This window comes from Schistocerca cancellata, chromosome 2 (assembly GCF_023864275.1).
Source record: "Schistocerca cancellata isolate TAMUIC-IGC-003103 chromosome 2, iqSchCanc2.1, whole genome shotgun sequence".
NCBI lineage: Eukaryota > Metazoa > Arthropoda > Insecta > Orthoptera > Acrididae > Schistocerca > Schistocerca cancellata.
In genome coordinates this window covers 157,976,819-157,993,547 of record NC_064627.1, presented here as the reverse complement: position 1 = coordinate 157,993,547, position 16,729 = coordinate 157,976,819, and the positions used below count along the sequence as shown (strand labels likewise).

The 16,729-nt window shown below is 44.1% G+C and overlaps 1 protein-coding gene across 3 annotated transcripts in view; it reads left to right on the top strand.

Moving 5' to 3' along the window:
- Positions 1 to 5,697: 5,697 nt before the first annotated feature.
- Positions 5,698 to 16,729, top strand: part of LOC126144235 (synaptotagmin-15-like) — a 248,328-nt gene continuing 237,296 nt past the window's right edge. For 2 of the 3 annotated variants that reach the window (XR_007529757.1, XM_049915479.1), the window contains exon 1: positions 5,698 to 5,793. The gene's annotated coding sequence lies outside the window, so the exon portion shown is untranslated. The remainder of the gene's footprint in view (positions 5,794 to 16,729) is intronic. The other variant, XM_049915480.1, reaches the window with a different exon arrangement.

The following is a 16,729-nucleotide window of genomic DNA, read 5'->3' as shown; positions in this document are numbered from 1 at the left end:
CTGGTCACGAATTTGAAATTTGTAAATGCCATGTAGTGATAAGTATTGTGCGAATAATTGGCGATGTACACCAAACAATAATGAACGATTGTCTGAGGTTCATCTTGCTGTAACAGTCTATGTAAGTTGTAAACGAAACTAAAATATAGTTGTTCATGACTAAAAATTTGTGTACGGTACGTAATTATTTGTAAACCTAAACCTTGCTTGTCCTGAGTAGACGTGGCCTTAACGGAACATTGACCACTGTTAGGCGCCATACTATAAAATAATTAGTAATTTTCTTTCAGCTCATCTTCAAGACGTGCCGCCGGTTAGGACACTAAACTTTCTTTCAGATTCCACGAGCTATGCGGCCGCTACAAATAATTTAATACATTTCACGTTCAGATTTTCTAAGGTTGCGAGATAACATCCCGGGCAGATAGGCCTGGTCACAGGATTCTAATTCTAGTATAAGATTTCATCTGCAAAAGATTTTGCCTGGTGTCTTATAACTTCTTCGAGACGAAACCACGATCTGGAGTTATGGGTTTTATTACTTCACATTGAACTGACATACGAAATATTATCTAGTGCTATGAGCACATGAGTTTAACTATACATTTGATATATATTGAGGAAGATCTGTGATAATTCAAGAGAGAGACAATTAATTATTTATAATCCCGTAACCACCCTGAGTACTGAGCAAGTTTGTTGATTGCTGATCCGCGTCGGGCAAAATTAAGTTACATTAAACTGTTCATAGTATTATAGTTTTTCAGCATCGCTGCGATGTTCTCCCGTGGGTCAGACAGACCTGTGACCCATTAGAGCTGCCCTTCTGGTATACGATGAATATCCCCTGTTGTAAGTGTCAGGAAGTCATTTCTGAAAGTATTTGTATGGATTGTAGCCATGTATGGAAGTGAAACATGGACGATAAATAGTTTGGACAAGAAGAGAATAGAAGCTTTCAAAATGTGGTGCTACAGAAGAATGCTGAAGATTAGATGGGTAGATTACATAAACTAATGAGGAGGTATTGAATAGAATTGGGGAGAAGAGAAACTTGTGACACAACTTGACTAGAAGAAGGAATCGGTTGGTAGGACATGTTCTGAGGCATCAAGGGATCACCAATTTAGTATTGGAGGGAAGCGTGGAGGGTAAAAATCGTAGAGGGAGACCAAGAGATGAATACACTAAACAGATTCAGAAGGATGTAGGTTGCAGTAGGTACTGGGAGATGAAGAAGCTTGCACAGGATAGAGTAGGATGGAGAGCTGCATCAAACCAATCTCAGGACTGAAGACAACAACAACAACATCCCCTGTTGACTCTTCTGTGTTCAATGTATACAATGAGGTGACAAAAGTAATGGAATAGCGATATGCTCATATACATATAGCGGTAGTAGCACGTACACAGGGTATAAAAGGGCAGTGCATTGGCGGAGCAGTCATTTTCACGCGGGTGATTCATGTGGAAAGGATCCCAATGTACGATCGCACGACGGTTATTAGCAGACTTTGAACACGGAATGACAGCTGGAGTTAAACGCATGGGACATTCCATTTCGGAAATCGTTAGTGGTACCAATATTCCGAAGTCCACAGTGTCAAGAGTGTGCCGAAAACACCAAACTTCAGGCAATGCAGTGGCCGGCGGCTTTCTCTTAACGACAGAGAACAGCGGCGATTGCGTAGAGTTTTCACTGCTAACAGGCACACAACACTGCGTGAAGTAACCGCAGAAATCGATGTGGGACGTATGACGATCGTATCCGTTAGGACAGTGCGGCGAAATTAGGCTAACTAGGCTTTGGCAGCAGACGACCGATGTGAGTGCCTTTGCTAACAGCACGATATTGCATGCTGTGCCTATTCTGGGATGGTGACCATATCGGTAGGATCCTAGAGGTCTGGAAAACCGTGACCTAGTCAGATGAGTCCAGATTTCACTTGGTAAGAGCTGTTGGTGGAGTTAGAGTGTGGTACAGACCCCATGAAGATGGACCCAAATTGTCAACAAGGCACTGAGAATGTTTGTGGTGGCTCCATAATGGTGTGGACTGTGTTTACTTGGAACGAACTGGGTCCCCTGGTCCAACTGAACCGATCATTGAGTGGAAGCGGTTATCTTTCGCTATTTGGAGACCATTTGCAGCAATTCATGGACCTCATCTACCCAAACAACGACGGAATTTTTATAGATGACAATGCTCCATGTCATCGGGCACGATATTAGAACGTATCCCATGACTTTAAGACCTCAACGTATACCCGACAGTTTTCTTGCTGACTTCGTACTTTGCAAATCAGATGACTCCAAGAACACTCAACACTTATTGAAGCTTCAAAGGGAGCAAGCTGGATGTCATCATTTAACATATACGTGCACCGTAGATATCCTCTTTTGTATTCATAGTACATACCGCATTTACGCGAATCTAATGCGCCACTTTTATTTTACCACATAAAGTATTCAAAACTGGCATCCGCATAAGTTTCGATGGGGCATTACATTCGAGTGCCAACTTGAATCCGTCTTTCACCTTCAGCAAGTCCGCCCCTGGTAGCTGAGTGGTCAGCGTAACAGAATGTCAATCTTAAGGGCCCGGGTTCGATTCCCGGCTGGGTCGGAGATTTTCTCCGCTCAGGGACTGGGTGTTGTGTTCTCCCAATCATCATCATTTCATCCCCATCGACGCACAAGTCGCCGAAGTGGCGTCCAATCGAAAGACTTGCACCCGGCGAATGGTCTACCCGACGGGAGACCCTAGTCACACGATACTTAGGTATTATTGCTTACGTCACAATGCGTTGTTGTACTTTTCAACTTCGTTACATTATTGTTGGGCTATTACAGCGTGGCGTGTTTGCATTAGGTAGTCAAGAAATGGACGGCAAGCAGAGAAGAACATCATGTGATGCTACTTTCAAGCGTAAAGTAATTCTTCACCTTGAAAAATTTGGTAACAGGAAGGTGGGTCGAGAGCCCAATGTAGCTGAGAGTAACGTTCACTTATAGAAGAAACAGAGATTGGAATTATTTGCAACTACCGTTACTGGAAAGAAATTCACTGGCCCTCGAAAAGGAAGACATCCTGACGTTGAATTAAAAGTTTTGGAATTCGTCCGTGAAAGGAGGAAGAATGGGCAACCTGTGGCTAAAGATACTATAAGAAACGAAGCAAAAGATGTGGCTGCAGTTCATATACCGAGGCAACAGTTTAAGGCTAGCCATGATGGGTGATATTTACACAACTGACGAGAAGGGGACAAAAGAAGTTACCTACAAAACATCGCGGTGTGGAAAACGGCACAGAACTGTACAGCTGGCAATCACAACAGATGAGCGCATACTTCCTCTTTTCTTAATCTTCGTGTGGTAAAAAGCCTCAGGACTCCTAAAAGTGAAAAGCTGTTCCGTGATGACATCATTGTTCGAAATCAAAGGAAGGGTTGGATGACTGACGCTTAAATGTTTGACTGGCTCCGAAAGGTATGGGAACTTCTTACTGGCGGGTTTTCCAAACTGACATCAATGCTTTGTCTTGATGCATTTCGTGGTATCTCACTGGTGATGAAGAAAGGAAGAGCTACAGCCTAAACAATGACCTTGTTATTATTCCTGGAAGAATGACTTCCGTGTAACAACCGCTGGACGTCAGTATTAATAAACCTTTCAAAGGTTACGTTCGGAGACAGTACGAAAAATGGTTTTGCGAACTGAATCGTGAACTTATTCAGATAGGAAAAATTATGCGTGCGTCAGCACCCTACATTATTGCACACTGGGTTTCGGCTGGCTGGAAAAGCATCGAAGTACCAATGATTGTAAAATCATTCAAGAAATGCTGCATTTCAAATCCTCTGGATGGCAGTGAAGATGGTGTACTCTGGAACTGCACCAAGGATGATGAGGAAAGGGGGCCGACCGGTGTGGCCGTGCGCTTCTAGGCGCTTCAGTCTGGAACCGCGTGACCGCTACGGTCGCAGGTTCAAATCCTGCCTCGGGCATGGATGTGTGTTATGTCCTTAGGTTAGTTAGGTTTAATTAGTTCTAAGTTCTAGGGGACTGATGACCTCAGAAGTTAAATCGCATAGTGCTCAGAGCCATTTGAACCATTTTTTACGAAAGGGGAAGTGAATCTGTTTCTGAATAGACTCCACCGAGGATACCAGTTATGATGACATTAATGCAAAATGATGAGTAACGCCTGTGATTTACGGTATGCTTGTTTGCATGTCATGTAGGTACTCAAGTTGGGCGATCTTTTTCAATAATGACAGTGTCCATTAACAACGAGGCAAGTAAAACTTGTTGTTATTTTGATAGTTCATGTATACATCCACTGTTGTGTAAAATAAATTTAGACTGCCAGTGATGCAACAAACTCTTTTATGCTTTTAATTTTTAAAAGTGAGTGCGCATTACTTCCGATAGCGAAGAAGATTCGTGTAAATACGGTATTCCTGGAATCAACAGAAGTCTTCAAAGACGCAGTAGTATGAGAATTTTTAGTATTAGTACTCTGTCAGTTTTGCAAGCAGCCTCGACACTTCCACAATAGCCTATAACTTTGATATAACCACATTTTGCTATGGTAACTTGTAAACATGTTTTGTATGGGGACATAATTTCTCCGCTAAAAATATTCTAAAGCCATGATCGCATAAATATGCCTCTATTTAAAACAACAAGTTTCGACGGACTTTGCTGTCATTTTCAGGTCGTAAAAAATCTGTTTGTTACGAAACGTGTTCATTTAAGTTGGACCTCGCGCCAAGTTGCCATGTTGATAAGAAACAGCATTACAAAAGGTCTGTCATAACTAAAATATTTAAAAACATAAAGGACCTTGTGCAGATGGCCATGTCCATATATATACCGCTCACAGGTGACTGTTACGTCACAAAAACACAGTACACACTAGCACATCTGTTTACGTAAGCTAGATATGCTATAAACATTGAAAATGCACTTTAAACGGCTGGTTTTTTATCCATGTGACAACTTGGCGAGAGGTCCAACTTAAAACGAACATGTTTCATAACAGAAAGAGTTATTAAGAGCTGAAGAAAACAGCAAAGTCTGTCGTAAGCGGTTGTTTTAAATAAAGAAATATTTATGCGGTCTTGGCTTTGGAATATTTTTAGCAAGTAAAACAGATCGCTGCTTCTGTCTTCTCAAAATGAGAAAATTCAGTAATTTCTTCGGCCTTAGTTTTTCGGTTTGATATAAAAAAATTTCAAGCCTCTTAATTTCTCTTCAGCGAGGTTCCTGAATCGTGCTTGGACTATATTTGCAATTCATAGGTAATTTTGGGCATGCAGCTCTGACGTTTGTCCTATCGGTCATTTACGTGCTCACAGGGCACAACAGGCGGAGATTGTGCCACGAAAGGCCGAGAGTGTGTGCGCACCGCTTCGTTATTTTATCTGCGGCGGTCGTAATAAAGTCTGCTCTGCCCATCGAATATGGCTGTGGGAACATTCTGCGAAATCCTTGTCGGGCTGTCCTGCACTGTAGTGTGGTGTGGCTGTTTGAGGAACGACGCACCGTAACGAGATAGGCGCCACGATGGCAGATAGGGGAAGTGGTGTGAGGGGAGGGGAGGGGAGGCAAAGTGTTGGAGTGTGGGGTGGGGGAGGGGGGGGGGGAACGGAGGCGCTTCGCCCGGCCGTCGCCTCTGACGCCGCGTGTGCAGATCGCCGGCCGACCCTCTGCGACGCCGACGCCGAAGCGCACGCCGCTGCGGTCGCGATCCGTCAACTGTTGCTCCTGATCCACCCGCCGCTCTCAGTAAGTCGCTGGACGTCGCTCGCAAGCTACCTACTGCCTTAGCTTTGTCGCCGCTTTGCGCCTGTAATTGTAGCCATCGAACTTGTTTTATACGTAACGAACCTTGGCCATACTACCAGCAGTGCGAGCGCAACGCTTCTGAACGAACTCACCCTGAGTCTAAATCAGGAACATCGCGTTCACTATTTATGCACATATGGGGATTCTAAAATAATTAATTTGTACTAGTACTCTCTGGCGGCCTCCACTTGCTCATGGTCTGTCCAAAGAAAATGACAGTAGTACGTTTTCCTGTATCGGCCGTAATACAGCAATGTTCATCGGCACTTTTAACGTAGATCAGTGTACAGCAAAATTCAAATGTATCCCACTTACCGCCTATACTTGCGAAACTGTATCTTTAATAATAAACTCTTAGTACGACGCACTTTACGAGTGCTGTATTGATCGTCAGATAAGCGGCGAATGACTCTTTACCACTAACTTGCTTCATAAATTATAGTCTAGTGCCAATGCCCAGTTACAAAAATACCCATCCAGTAGGACTGTTTCCTTAAAATTTTTCTGATGATGAACCCAAAATTTGCCCTGTTGCGCTAAAAGTATGTTATTTTTTACCTGCGAGTACTTGAGAACTATGTGACTATGCAGCCTACTTCACAAGTCAATATCGTCCACTAAATGCATTATTTATACTCTAGATATTTTTGAAGAACTCTTTATCTGAACGGCAAAATTGTAAATTTCAGAAGGCATGTATACTAGAATTTGAGATGGGATTAGATCCGGCATTAATAATTTGTTCATTGGACAAAATTAAGACGGGTTAGAGGGTTTTCTTCATTTTTGCAATACGTAAATAGCTGAAAATGAAATTTCGTCACACTGCGCTGTGCCACGTTGTTAAGTGCGGAACAACAGCTGCTTCATATCCTCCCTGAAGTCCTTTATCCATCCCACATGTCATAGATAGTGTTGGTTCGAGACATCTGTTTAGGTACATAAATACCACCTGTGAAACTGTCTCGATCATAAACGTATATGGAAGTTGTGTGTTATTCCATCTGAAACGAAGGGAGTAACAGCAACGCAGTGACTTTTAGGTGTATAACTGATCATAAACAGTAGAATTTGTATTCGTTCTAGATGCAATCCACTCGGAACTGATCGGTGGAACTATACACGGCATGACAGGCTTCAATTTTTGTAAGACTCTCGGTGTTTCGAAAGGTTCCGAATTTGCAAACCATCTGGAAGTAAGGCAACAGCTGTTTCGCGCGCCACATCACGCCTGAGATGGACGAAGCAAGGACAAACAGCAGATCGATCGGGTAGATGTGTTCTCGGCGTCGTCGACCCGCTCTCATCACTGACGCGCCGTTCGTGTTCGTTAAAGTGATGGACGCTGCGAGAGGGACGTGCCCATTCCAGCTGCGAGGAACAACAGAACCGCGTTCGCGCTATAGATGTTTTCTGAAATTTCTCGAGATGTAACTAGTAACGATCTCCAGTCTAGCAATATGAGTGTGAAAGGCGAAGTTCAAGGGGAAGTTCAGAGTTACACACACAATATATATATATAGTGTGTGTAACTCTGAACTTCCCCTTGAACTACATCTGATTTTCTCCATTTTTTCCATATGGCGACCATACAGAATTCATATATCTGTTTTCGAATTCTGTTTGGACGAGGTCTGAATAGTCGCCATATGGAAAAAAATGGAGAAAATCAGATGTAGTGTCATGAATCTATTAAGAGTCGCGGAGGAGGTATTTTCTCCTTCTCCTCCTCCTCCTTTTTCATCCGCTGCTCCTGTTGCTGCCGCTGCTTTTCCGGACTCACTGGGCCACTTCCGTCAAAGATTTTCCTATCATCTACTTCCATAAATTTTCTTTCTGAACTGCCCAGTACCTTTTCATTCGTTCCGATCTAGTTTGTTTATTTTTGTGTTAAGGCTTATTTTTATGTTCTTCAGTTTCTTTAAAATTTCTATTTTGTTTTGTAAATCGTCCAGAGCTAATTGTAGCTCTTTCATATCCTCCCTGATATCTATTAACCCTCCTACATGTCACCTAATGACCAATGTTTGCTGGCGGCGGTGGCCGTGCGGTTCTAGGCGCTCCAGTCCGGAGCCGCGCTGCTGCTACGGTCGCAGGTTCGAATCCTGCCTCGGGCATGGGTGTGTGTGATGTCCTTAGGTTAGTTAAGTTGAAGTAGTTCTAAGTTCTAGGGGACTGATGACCACAGCAGTTGAGTCTCATAGTGCTCAGAGCCATTTGAACCATTTGACCAATGTTTCTATACATTTTTTCTTGGCAATTAGTTTCTGGTTTTCTCATAATGTACCCAAAAAAAAAGAAGGAAAGAAAAAAAAGAGATCCTTTTCTTCATAACATCTGTAATAGATTGGGTTGTTTGGGGGAGGAGACCAAACAGCAAGGTCATCGGTCTCATTGGATTAGGGAAGGACGGGGAAGGAAGTCGCCCGTGCTCTTTCAAAGGAACCATCCTGGCATTTGTCTAGAGCTATTTAGAGAAATCACGGAAAACCTACATCAGGATGGCCGGACGCGGGATTGAACCGTCGTCCTCCCGAATGCGAGTCCACTGTGCTACCCAGTGCGCCATCTCAGTCGGTCATCTATAATAGGATCTACTTCTTTGTATACCACTTCATTTGGCACTATCCGCCATTGTCCATCTTTTTTATATTTCTTATTTATGCGTGTTATAGTGGACGCTCACCATTACTGAACAGAGCCGACATAGTGTTTGCAATCTTTTCTCTGCCGCTTCCTCGTACAGCCCTTATCGAGCTGCAGAGGGCCGCTCCAACACCCTCGGGCGATGATTCCGGAGACATTTCCCAAACAACGATAACAGGACTGCAGTATACACTGAGGATCAAAAGCCATGGGACAGCGATATGCTCATATACTGATGGCGGTGGTATCGCATACAAAAGGTATAAAAGGGCAGTGCATTGGCGGAGTTGTCATTTGTACTCAGGTTATTCATGTGAAAAGATTTACGAAATGATAACAGCCGTACCTCGGTTATTAACAGACTTTGAACGCAGAATGGTACTTGGAGCTAGACACATGGCATATTCCATTTCGGAAATCGTTAGGGAATTCAATATTCCGAGATCCACAGTGTCAAGAGTGTGCTCTACCTCTCATCAGGGACAACGAAGTGGCACACGGCCTTCACTTAACGACCGAGAGTAGCGCCGTTTCCGTAGAATTGTCAGTGCTAACAGACAAGCAACACTGTGTGAAATAGAAGCAGAAATCATGTGGGATGTACGACGAACGTATCCGTTAGGACAGTGCGCGAAATTTGACGTTACTGGACTACGGCAATAGACGACCGAAATGAGTGCCTACGCTAAGAGAACGACATCGCCTGCAGCGCCTCTCCTGGGGTCGTTACCATATCGGTTTGACCCTAAGCGATTGCAAAACCGTGACCTGGTCAGGCGAGTCTCTATTTCATTGGGTGAGAGCTGTTGGTAGGATTGGAGTGTGGTGCAGACCCCACGAAGCCATGGACCCAAATTGTTAACAAGGCACTGTGCAAGTTGGTGGTGGGTCCATAATGATGTGCGCCGTGTTTACGTGGAACAGACTGGGTCCTCTGGTCCAGCTAAACCGATCATTGACTCAAAATAGTTACGTTAGGCTACTTGGAGACCATTTGCAGCCATGCATGGACTTCGTGTTCTCAAACAACGATGTCATGTCACTGGGTCACAATTGTTCGCGATTGGTTTGAAGAACATTCTGGACAGTTCGAGTGAATCATTTGGCCACCAAGATCGCCCGACATGAATCCCATCAAACATCTGTGGTTCGTAATCGAGAAGTCAGTTCGCTCCTGCAGTGGCCATACTATGGCATATATAGACGGCTGTAGAGGTATCATGGCTCAATAATTCTGCAGTGGACTTCTAACGACGTATTGAGTCCATGCCACGTCGAGCTACTGCACTACGCTCGGCAAAAGGAGGTCCTACACGATAGTAGGAGATGTGCCACGACTTCTGTCTCGTCCTTGTACGAGGGCACGCAGTCCCGCGACTGCACAACGTAGTCACAAAAGTAGTTTACTGCTTTCCTGTGGAGAAAAGAAAAACTGTGACTGCTTCCTGAGTCTACGTTCGGTTTCACAAGGCAGAGCTACTGCAGTAGATAGGGAAGAACACAGTCATATAGTAGGTGTGTACATCTATACGTCATCTGTGACCCCAAAACATCGAGAAGAGAGGGAAAGAGTGTGAAATTTCAAAGTCGAAAAAAGTATCTTCTTCAGAAAACAAGCCCTTTTCAAAGCTTATGGGATGCAACGCGGCGCGATATCCACTCGTACGAATCCTGCTGTCCAGTACCAGTGGCAGGACAATGATGTGGAGACGCGAACCGCCTTGGTTCAGTCCTAAGCTGCCAAAAGTCAGTTATACCGATCAATTACAGGGTACAAGGAAAGCTTCGCATATGCATCTAGTCGAACGCAGTTCTTAGGCTACGCTTTACCCAAACAAAACAAAAAATTAGCTTTCCAAACACATTTTGTCCCACTTTAGTAATGCCAGTCAACATTCAAAAGGTAGGGGATATGAAAGCAATGCAATAAGTGAGTTAAAATTCTCAGACGTGTGATGTTATATGAAAACAAAATATTATAGATTGCTACAAGAGTTGAATAAGCGTTTTTTAATGTACATTTCTTATTTCTCGTCTTTGAGGCGCATTAATATAGCAATTTTGATTGACTTTTTATTGATACACAACAAGCATCTTCTTAGTCATTCTTTTCTTTTTCTACTCCGTATTTATAATTTTTACTGTCAATGTAACGTTATTAGTATACGAATGATAATATTTTTGTGCAAAACTCGTTGGGTACCCTACATTTAAACAAAAAAAGGGTGTTATTTCAGAATCAGAAAGGTGGCATTCATACTTCGCACTATTGAATCGGGCAGTATTTAGAAATTGCTATATATGTATGGGAATTGAAAATATGTCCTAATATCGTCCTCCCCTTTCTCTCTCCATCTTTTCCTCCCCCCCTCTCTTTATCCTTCTTCTCCTTACCCTTCTTTATGTCCATTCCTCCCCCCCCCCCCCTTTCAGTCTCCTTTCACCCCCCCCCCCCCCTCGCTCTCTCAGACCTTGAACACCTTGAACCTTTTTTATTGTTATTGCAAATTTAGGTTCAGTTCAGTAGTAGTATTTTAACCTCAAGCCCCAAATATAACTTTCCTGTTTTCTGTGAAAACCGTTCACGAGGAAGAAAACAAAACAGCACATTAACTGTGTATAATTTTTGTAGAGCAATGAAATTTCGGAATTACATTTGCCTACGTGATTAACAGTGCAAGATCACAGGTTAATGTAATAGGCAAATGTGCCGGCCGCTGTGTCAGAACGGTTCTAGGCGCTTCAGTCCGGCATGGCGCTGTTGCTACGGTCGCAGGTTCGAATCCTGCCTCGGGCATAGATGTGTATGATGTCCTTAGGTTAGTTAGGTTTAAGTAGTTCTAAGTCTAGGAGGCTGATGACCTCAGATGTTAAGTCCCATAGTGCTTAGAGCCATTTGGACCATTTTGAATTGCAAACGTGAACTGTTGGTACATTAATAACCACTGTAACTGCCAGCATGTTGAATGGAAGCAAGCAAACGTGCATACAACATGCCGGATGTCAGTTTGTAGGAGGGAGTTCCATGCCTGTTGCACTTGGTCAGTCAATACAGGGACGGTTAATGCTGGTTGTGGATGACGCTGGAACTGTCGTCCGATGATGTCCCACATGTACTCGATTGGAGACAGATCTGATGATCTTGAAGTCCAAAACAACATGTCGACATTCCGTAGAGCACGTTGGGTTACAGCAGCTGTTTACAGGCGAGCGTTATCCTGTTGGAAAACACCCCCTGGAATTCTGTTCATGAATGGCAGCACAACAGGTCAAATGACCAGATTGACGTACAGATTTGAGTCAGGGTGCGTTGGATATCCACAAGAGTGCTCCTGCTGTCATACGAAGCCAGACCCCAGACCATAGCTCCAGCTCTAATTCCAGTGTGTCTAGCTTGCAGATAGGCCCTCAACCGGCTTCCTTATAACCAACACACGGCCATCACTGGCACCGAAGCAGAAAAAGCTTTTATTAGAAAACACAACAGACCACCACCCTGCCCTCCAACGAGCTCTCGCTTGACATAACTGAAGTTACAAAAGGCGACGTTTTGGGGTGAGTGGAATACACACAAAAGGGCGTCTGGCTCGGAGCTGTGTTTGAAGTTACCGTTTTGAAACAATTCTTTGTGTCGCTGTGGTGCCAACTGCTGCTCAAATTGCTGTTGCAGATGCAGTATGATGCACAAGAGCCATACGCCGAACACGATGGACTTCCCTCTCGGTATTGCCACGTGGCCGTCCGGAGCCCGGTCTTCTTGCGATCATATACTCCCGGGACCACCGCTGCCAGTAATCAGACACAGTGGCTACATTCCTGCCAAGTACTTCTGCAATATTGCACAAGGAAATCCAGCGTCTCATAGCCCTATTACACGACCTCAGTGAGGTATTGTTAATGGCGTCTTTGTGGCCGTAAAGACCTACTTGACTAACGTCAATTCACAACGTCCAATCTCGAGGGTAACTAACGCTCGCGACCGTTACAGCATCCATTTAAACACTGGCGCGAAATCTGAATAGACGTTATCTTTCAGATGTAGAAACACGCCTACCAACTTTCTTTTACGTCACTCTGCTCCTTCTTGGTGTTGCGATTTTTTTCCGGTGGGGCAAATAAAAGTGGTTCGGACGAGTGGATACGACTGGATGTGAATGTATGCATACAACCACTCCACCGCGACGCGCACACCATGTGTCCGCCCGCCATGTGATCCACACCGTTTCAGAGCGCAGTGCGGGCTGTGTCAGTGAGAGTGGAGCAGTGCAAAGGGGATGGTGGTACTCACAGTGGAGCATCGGGTGTTCGTCTACGCAGCTTGTGGTCTAGGGGCTAGCGTTGCTGCCTCTGTATCAGGGGGTCCCGGGTTCGATACCCGGCCTGGTCGGGGATTTTCTCTGCCCGGGGACTGGGTGTTTGTGTTGTCCTCATAATTTCATCATCATCATTATCATTTGTTTAGAGTGACTAGATTTGATTGTGAAAAGAAAAGGAACTGTGTAAAAATTGGGACTTTTGTACGGGCGCTGATGACTGCACCAATCATCATGTTCATCATCATCATCGGTTGTTCGCTGTGGAAAGTTACACGATAACAGAGTTGTGGAAACGGTGTGGTCAGCTGTTTTCTGAGAAGTTTAATTGACTCAAAGACCCAGCCAACAGTGCCTTGTAACGCTTAACGCTTAGTTCGAAAATGGTATCAGACAGGACCTGTTTTGAACAAGCCAAAAAAACGTTGCGAAACCTGCCCGCACACCAGAAAATGTGACTGCACTCCACTAGAATATGCTTCAGAGTCCTACCAAATCAACCCCTGGGCTGCGGTCATGGACTGTACGGCTGGTCCCGGCGGAGGTTCGAGTCCTCTCTCGGGCATAGGTGTGTGTGTTTGTCCCTAGGATAATTTAGGTTAAGTAGTGTGTAAGCTTAGGGACTGATAACCTTAGCAGTTAAGTCCCATAAGATTTCACACACATTTGAAGATTTGAACCCCTGGCCTGTCGGAAGAGAGCGGCATGTCACATCGATTATACGGATGAATATTCTACCTCGACCTGCTGTCTGGTCGCGGCCCTAGCTGGCCACCCAGGTAACCTGGTCTGTTAGTCGGGCACCCTCAAGTTCAAATGGTTCAAATGGCTCTGAGCACTATGGGACTTAACATCTATGGTCATCAGTCCCCTAGAACTTAGAACTACTTAAACCTAACTAACCTAAGGTCATCACACAACACCCAGTCATCACGAGGCAGAGAAAATCCCTACCCTCAAGTCTAAGGTGTATCGCAACAACCCTCATAGTCTGAAGAAACTGCAGCAGAATATTTCCAATGAAATTACAGCAACTGCAGCAATCCAGCTTCCACCTTCAGCAACTTGCTGACCAGGGCCCAAAAGTGCCAAAAGATGAATGGTGGTCGCTTTCAGCTTCTGCAGCAGTCAGGTTAGTGCTGTATTTCCTTTCTTCTGCTGTGTATCTTTCTAGCCTGGAGCTCTGTTCTTCGGGCCACTTTTATTTCCTCCATATTCTCACAGTCAGTTTTAACAGTCAACCTATAGCGACCTCCTTTACTGTTTAAAAACAACATTTGGCATGTGTTTGCATGATTGTTTCTTGGAGTACCGTGTAAAAATTTTAGTAAATCGTCAAGTAATTTTCGAGCGTTTTGGTAAAAACGGTAAACGACGACTTGTCTTTAGATGGTAGTATAGGTTAATATATAGATGTACTTCACCTTTAGTCGTGCTTACCTTTAAGGTACCAAAGTACTTAAAAGCTCTAAGTGGACGCCTGTCACTCGTCTGAGATACAATCTACATCTACATCTACATCCATACTCCGCAAGCCACCTGACGGTGTGTGGCGGAGGGTACCTTGGGAACCTCTATCGGTTCTCCCTTCTGTTCCAGTCTCGTATTGTTCGTGGAAAGAAGGATTGTCGGTATGCCTCTGTGTGGGCTCTAATCTCTCTGATTTTATCCTCGTGGTCTCTTCGCGAGATATACGTAGGAGGGAGCAATATACTGCTTGACTCCTCGGTGAAGGTATGTTCTCGAAACTTCAACAAAAGCCCGTACTGAGCTACTGAGCGTCTCTCCTGCAGAGTCTTCCACTGGAGTTTATCTATCATCTCCGTAACACTTTCGCGATTACTAAATGATCCTGTAACGAAGTGCGCTGCTCTCCGTTGGATCTTCTCTATCTCTTCTATCAACCCTATCTGGTACGGATCCACACTGCTGAGCAGTATTCAAGTAGTGGGCGAACAAGCGTACTGTAACCCACTTCCTTTGTTTTCGGATTGCATTTCCTTAGAATTCTTCCAATGAATCTCAGTCTGGCATCTGCTTTACCGACGATCAACTTTATATGATCATTCCATTTTAAATGCGTACGCCCAAATAATTTATGGCATTAACTGCTTCCAGCTACATTGTAGCTAAATGATAAGGGATCTTTCTTTCTATGTATTCGCAGCACATTACACTTGTCTACATTGAGATTCAATTGCCATTCCCCGCACCATGCGTCAATTCGCTGCAGATCCTCCTGCATTTCAGTACAATTTTCCATTGTTACAACCTCTCGATATACCACAGTATCATCCGCAAAAAGCCTCAGTGAACTTCCGATGTCATCCACAAGGTCATTTATGTATATTGTGAATAGCAAGGGTCCTACGACACTCCCCTGCGGCACACCTGAAATCACTCTTACTTTGGAAGACTTCTCTCCATTGAGAATGACATGCTGCGTTCTGTTATCTAGGAACTCTTCAATCCAATCACACAATTGGTCTGATAGTCCATATGCTCTTACTTTGTTCATTAAACGACTGTGGGGAACTGTATCGAACGCCTTGGGGAAGTCAAGAAACACGGCATCTACCTGTGAACCCGTGTCTATGGCCCTCTGAGTCTCGTGGACGAATAGCGCGAGCTGGGTTTCACACGACCGTCTTTTTCGAAACCCATGCAGATTCCTACAGAGTAGATTTCTAGTCTCCAGAAAAGTCATTATACTCGAACATAATACGTGTTCCAAAATTCTACAACTGATCGACGTTGGAGATATAGGTCTATAGTTCTGCACATCTGTTCGACGACTCTTCTTGAAAACGGGGATGACCTGTGCCCTTTTCCAATCCTTTGGAACGCTACGCTCTTCTAGAGACCTACGGTACACCGCTGCAAGAAGGGGGGCAAGTTCCTTCGCGTACTCTGTGTAAAATCGAACTGGTATCCCGTCAGGTCCAGCGGCTTTTCCTCTTTTGAGCGAATTTAATTGTTTCTCTATCCCTCTGTCGTCTATTTCGATATCTACCATTTTGTCATCTGTGCGACAATCTAGAGAAGAAACTACAGTGCAGTCCTCCTCTGTGAAACAGCTTTGGAAAAAGACATTTAGTATTTCGGCCTTTAGTCTGTCATCCTCTGTTTCAGTACCATTTTGGTTACAGAGTGTCTGGACATTTTGTTTTGATCCACCTACCGCTTTGTCATAAGACCAAAATTTCTTATGATTTTCTGCCAAGTCAGTACATAGAACTTTACTTTCGAATTCATTGAACGCCTCTCGCATAGCTCTCCTCACACTACATTTCGCTTCGCGTAATTTTTGTTTGTCTGCAAGGCTTTGGCTATGTTTATGTTTGCTGTGAAGTTCCCTTTGCTTCCGCAGCATTTTTCTAACTCGGTTGTTGTACCATGGTGGCTCTTTTCCATCTCTTACGACCTTGCTTGGCACATACTCATCTAACGCATATTGTGCGATGGTTTTGAACTTTGTCCACTGATCCTCAACACTATCTGTACTTGAGACAAAACTTTTGTGTTGAGCCATCAGGTACTCTGAAATCTCCTTTTTGTCACTTTTGCTAAACAGATAAATCTTCCTACCTTTTTTAAGATTTCTATTTACGGCTGAAATCATCGATACAGTAACCGCTTTATGATCGCTGATTCACTGTTCTGCGTTAACTGTCTCAAACAGTTCGGGTCTGTTTGTCACCAGAAGGTCTAATATGTTATCGCCACGAGTCGGTTCTCTGTGCAACTGCTCAGGGTAGTTTTCAAATAAAGCACTTAAAAAAATTTCACTGGATTCTTTGTCCCTGCCACCCGCTATGAACGTTTGGGTCTCCCAGTCTATATCCGGCAAATTAAAATCTCCACCCAGAACTATAACATGTTGGGGAAATCTACTCGAAATATTTTCCAAATTATCC